This window comes from Bactrocera dorsalis, chromosome 3 (assembly GCF_023373825.1).
Source record: "Bactrocera dorsalis isolate Fly_Bdor chromosome 3, ASM2337382v1, whole genome shotgun sequence".
Classification (NCBI taxonomy): Eukaryota; Metazoa; Arthropoda; class Insecta; order Diptera; family Tephritidae; genus Bactrocera; species Bactrocera dorsalis.
In genome coordinates this window covers 65,373,403-65,379,402 of record NC_064305.1, presented here as the reverse complement: position 1 = coordinate 65,379,402, position 6,000 = coordinate 65,373,403, and the positions used below count along the sequence as shown (strand labels likewise).

General features: G+C 33.8%; 1 protein-coding gene across 2 annotated transcripts in view; it reads left to right on the top strand.

Annotated features, from left to right (window-relative positions):
- Positions 1-787: 787 nt before the first annotated feature.
- LOC105222105 (uncharacterized) overlaps positions 788-6,000 on the top strand; it is a 170,758-nt gene continuing 165,545 nt past the window's right edge. Inside the window, exon 1 of one of the 2 annotated variants that reach the window (XM_049453959.1) lies at positions 788-2,133. The gene's annotated coding sequence lies outside the window, so the exon portion shown is untranslated. The remainder of the gene's footprint in view (positions 2,134-6,000) is intronic. The other variant, XM_049453958.1, reaches the window with a different exon arrangement.

The following is a 6,000-nucleotide window of genomic DNA, read 5'->3' as shown; positions in this document are numbered from 1 at the left end:
AAAATTCGTTTATGAAACCATTGTTTCTTTTTTTTACCATAGCACAGAATCACTTCATTCTATCATAAAAATTGCAACAACAAGCCTTAATGGTTCTATAAGATACACCCATAAAATCAGTAGAACTGATCGGTCAAAACACTGAAAACACGGAAGTTCTAAATACTTCATTTATAATATAAAAAAATATATATATTTTAAATAAGCAAACTGTCTTCACCTCTTTAAATTTTTAGTATTTATGTTCAATTGATATTTTACTCGTAATTAAATCGGTGGTTTATTTATTATTATTATTCTCCTTATTTCCTAAAAACACAACAAATAGGAAGTACATAAATTATTTGTTGGGCTTTTTATGTTTTTCTACACACGCCTTGTCCACCCCAATTCGCCACCGCACAGCTGATTGTGACTTCAGCCCAAACAAATGCATTTTCGTATTTTACTTCACCTCCTCTTTCACAACATTCGCAAACTCTTATACGCGCTCTGCACAAACGACCCCAACAAGCAATGCAAACGCCCCCCACCACCCAACGCTTACTATAAAATCTAACGTTTCATTACCATTTCGTGCCTATTGAAATGAAACTCAGACGAATTGGTCTCTTCAACTCAACTCTGCTGCTCTCCGCCGTTCCATTTCAACGCGTACCGCTCAACACTAGCAAACACCACACCGGAAGACGCTCTCTGACGCCACGCAAATGCATGCGCTCTCACTGCACCGCAGCTGGTTTTTGCCTTTGCCACTGGAGTCGTAGCAAGTTACTAGCGTAGCATTTGGCCAGCAGCAGCAGCAGCGAGTTCAGTATTCGTCGTCTGTTCGTTTAGTTTGGATGTTGTGTGAAATAACTTCGCTTCTCGTCGCTCGGTTTTATGATTTCTTTCAATTTTTCTAACACTCTAAAGTAATTTTTGATATATTTTCTCCAACTATAATTTAAACGATATTCAAGTGCGTGCGCGTGTGTCTTACATATTCTCTCGCTACGAACCTCGCAACTTTCGGTGTATTTAATTTGAAAGGAAATAATCATTAGAAATACAATTAGAAACGAGGAAAATTGTGTCGCAACAAATGTGCGTGAAGCAAAGTTAATCCCAAGTGTGCGTTGCAGGGGCAAATATTGACAGCTGTCACCTGTCGCGAAATCGTGGCAGTTGTGTCGGTGCCGCAGCTGCCAGCAGGCTAGCTAGTCGTAGTACTCACCGCGTCCAGCATTTCTGCAATTGTTGCATATTTTGCCGGCAAACGCGCAACATTCTCAACATTAACGACCGGTCAGACCCCCTAGACGTGCATACATACACACAAGCATACATACATAAGTGTAGCGTATGCAATAAATAATAAACGTCAGCTGGTCGCTGCACTTTGTACGTAGTGCCGTGTTACCCTCCCCCTTTTTGTGCTGCATTTTGTAACATGTAAGTGTCGGTGTGTTCGTTTTGTGTCGGCAATTCGTTGTGCTTCATTTTGCGTTGCAGTTGTTGAATTTATTATTATTACACAGCAAAAGAGTAAACTCAAAGGCGAATAAAAAAAATTGGAAAAAAGTCGAAAAGGCAAAATCGAAAAAACTACTTACAACGCGTACGCGAATAAATTCATTATAATTCATCAAAATCAAGTGAACAACAACGAAAAAAAGTTAATTATCGTGCATATTCGCCCTTTTGAATTGCTTGGCTTGTTGGTGGCGAGACCCGTGGAGTCACAAGCCAAAGGCCGGCCAGCTCAAGTAATGAGCCGCCATTGTATGCGTTTTTCGCAAATGAAGTGTGTGTAAAATGGAAATTATTTATTTGTGGGCAAATGTGCTTATTAAGTGCTGAATTGTTGCAGAAATTTACGCTAAATTGTGAAAGTGTTGAATTGTGAGCAATAAGCGAAGATTTATTGCAAAGAAATTATTCTGCAAGTTACTGCATTCACATACAGGAATATATAAATATTATTGTACGCGATAAATGCAAATATGCTTAATAAGTGATTATAAAATATAGATTTATTGTTTTAATTATAGTAATACAAGTGCATTTTAAGCAATTTAAACGAAAGCAAGCAAGTTTCGAAGAAAATTTTTTAATAATCACATTTCAACTCACAGCGTCGTTATTTTTGAGGTAAATATGTATATGCAAATATAAGTTTTAATAAATATATTTTTAATTATCTTTCGATGATAAGATAATGCTCCAAATTAAAATAATACATTTAAACTCAAATAAGTTTTGTGCTATTTGGAGCAATAGCAGCTAAAAGTTGGGCGAATATGAATAAATGATTGATTGGTGATAATAAAAAAATTTAAAATAATCATAACATTTCGAAACAGATAGCAAGTAAAATTCCATAATGTATTACCATTTTTGACACTGGTTTTTGGGTATTAAAAAAATGATCATATTAAAAAAAATTATAAAAGTTATAAAGTAGTATAAAATAAATTACAAAAATTATGCAAGTATGAATAAAATGAAATGTGAATAAAAATCTGCTGGATGATGTGCAACAGTTTCTTATAAAAATTGTGCGAATTTGTTATGTTTTCTTCGATAATATTTCACTTGATTATTGGATGCATATTTGTTTTCACGAAAACTGAATAGTTTTACTTTACTTTGGTTAAGATGATTATTGAATTCTTTCTGTAAAAGTGGCGCTCTGATTAATAGAATTTGAAATTTAGATTTTTTTTTAATTACGCTTGCAACATCTTGAGTATTATAAATTTATTCACCTAAATGTTGTTTGCAATAACTAAAATTAATCGGGATAGTTATAAAGTGATATACTTATGTATATTTAAAAAGAGAGAGAAAATTGGATATTATGTATGATTAATCTTTGAGCATAAGTTCTTTGACACCCAAGGAAAGTTTTCATTGCATTTTGTCGATATTGGTACATTGCTACGCCAACAATATGATATTAAGTGAAAATATATAAAGAGCTGTAACTAAGCTCCAAATTATGAGACGAAATTCGTTATTTGTCACAAAAGCATCCTAGTGAAAAGAGGCTGAAAATTGCCCTATATTAGGTTTAATGACCCTTTCCCAAACCACTGAACCATTTTCAACCAAATTTGCTGAAAGGTCATTCGAGCACTTTTTACTTTTTTACAGATTTTACTTGTATAAAGATTTAAATTCCATATCAGCTTTCACTTTACAGAATATAAATCAATCACCAATAAAGTGATAGGAATAAAACCTTGTAAACATTAACTATTAATAAATAAATATGGTAGCAATTACACCAAAGCTTTTCAAGTGCCTTGATACCTGTAGAGCTCAGTGCTTATAGTTAGGTTTAAATATCAGCAAAACTCTGACGTACTATGTTAGAAATTTAGAGAGAAACTTTTCGTTAAAATGATGTGCTCTTGAGTCCGAACGGGGTAGTTCAATATTTACAGGTCCCAACGTAAAGATTTTCATATTAAACCGAAAGAGTTTTTTGATACACCGGTCAGCATATGAGACAATTCACATAGCATTTCTATCTAATGATTGTATCCTTGCCTAAATAAGATAAATTCGGATCAATATGTAAGATGTCTTAGCAAAATTAAGGTAACGCATAGTCCTGGAGTTTACGCAATTAAAAATTTCAAAGTCGTGTTTTCGATTCGTTTTAACTTATAACATTATGAGGCTGTCTGAAAACCCCAAACTATTTTCGTTATTATATCGTGTACGAGGGCTGCTATATATATTTCTGGCCTAATAATGAAAATAGGCATATTTATCAACGAAAATGTTTTTTTATTTTTTTTTATTTTTTTTATTTTTTTTTTCGTTGGATTTGGCTCGTCTTGGAAGACCCACACGGTCGATTGCTCTTTTGTTTCGGGCTCATACGCATAGATCCATGATTCGTCACCTGTGACGATCTTATAAACGTCTTTTGAAGCACCGCGATCGTATTTTTTCAGCATTTCTTTGCACCAATCCACACGAGCCTTTTTTTGAGCGATTGTCAAATTCTGCGGGATCCTACGAGAACAAACCTTTTTTACGGTCAGGTGCAATATCGAATGTATGCTGGTGGGAGAAATGCATAGGCATGCCTCTATCTGAAGGTATGTTACCATGACGGTCTTGCATTATCAGTTCACGTACGCATCGATGTTTTCTGGCACAACGGCTGTTTTTGGACGACCTTCACGGAATTCGTCTTTGAGCGTTGTACCAGTTTTTCACAGTGCTGTAGGATGGTGCTTCATAGCCATACAAAGATTTTAGTTCATCGATGCACTCTTGTCGTGATAATCCACGTCGAAAGTTGTGAAAAAGTATCGCACGAAAATGTTCACGAGTTAATTCCATTTTTTGGCCGAGATGAATTTTTTAATTCCCTGTAAATAAAACAATTCACTATTAAATGACAAAACGTTCTGAGTGATGTTATGCTAAAAAATGTCAAACTTTCCAATGGAAATGTCAGATTGCGCCTGACAACACTTAGTGTTGCCTAGGCCAGAATAATATTTAGCAGCCTATGTATATCAGTCAGTGTGTGGAGTTAATTTCCATAAAATTGCTTGGAAATATCTTCTCCAGTATACACGAGTCAAAAGTTAATGCAATCAGTCAACATATCCAAAGTATCTCGTAAACTTTGAGCTTCTAAATTCAAGAGTAAAAAATTGTTCGGTTACACCAGCACTTAGCTCATCGCCACTTGTTATCGTCATAGTTAGAAATTTGTTGATGATGTTAGAACAATTATTATAGAACGTATAAGCTTAAGATCAAGAATTCTATTTTAGTAACAATAATCCTACAATTTCATCGCGGCTTTTCTCTTCTAACTATTTAATCACACTTTTATCGATTTTTGTAAATGAAGCAGTGATTGGCTTGCCTGTCTTCGCCTTAGATTAAAAAAAAAAATAATATATTGCACATAAAAAATTAAAAATGAGTAGCAAAATAGAAAGATGAAAATGGATTGCCTTGGAGACTTCAACATTTTTTTGATACCAAATTTGTTGGATTCGCTTTCCTCCACTCGTTATGTTTGAGCTAAAAAAAAATTAATCAATAACTGAATGAAGATACCTCACTATTCAATATTACTCACAATATTTCCGAGTCGATTTTACTCTATTTATATTCTTCTTTAATTTTTTCACTAACCTTCATTTCTTTAAAGAATTGACAACATATACTACAATTTACAGCCTCTAGTAAATTAGGCACTAAATACAACGTACTTATTATTTATGTAAATTTTTCATGCCTTTTTTAAATATTTTCTGTTTTGAATTTTTTTTCATACTTTGATTTAGTATGTTTCATGTTGAAGTGAAATTTCTCTCGTTATTTTTAACTGAATAACTGTTTTTTTACTGCAGTCACCAACACCTTAATATATTATACATATGTGTATGTACAACATAATGTCCTTCACACTACTTGACATTGCATTTGCAAATAAAATTGCAACTACTGATACCTGTTGACAATTAAGCAGGCGCCAGCGGCTCATTAAGCCTGCGCCAACACTATAATTAGCTAATTTTAGAAAATCATCAAGCAATGGGAAATTTAATTAACGTTAGAGGTCAGTCACACACTGTTATTGAAGCCAATTATCAGCAACTGCATACGACTAACTACCTATTTTATTGTTGTTGTGGCGTCTGGGCAACTTAAGCAGACCATTTGCGGGGAGTGCGCGGAACTGATACGCTAATTTTTTTGAAGTTTTCAAATGATCGAAAATACAGTCTATATAGTTTTATTTGGTCTGCCTGCATATGAAAAATGGCAAATCGAACTAACAACTGGCAGAAAGCACATTAACTGGCATAAACCAATAGAATAAAAAGTAAGCAGTTATATAACTTTTTCGAGTTAATCTCGAACACGCTTTAACTGAAACTCTTTCGCAATACATTATTTATTGTTGTTTAAATATAATATTTTGCAAGTTTATTATACAATTTGTTCTTTTCCTGGAATTTTCTATGAAATATT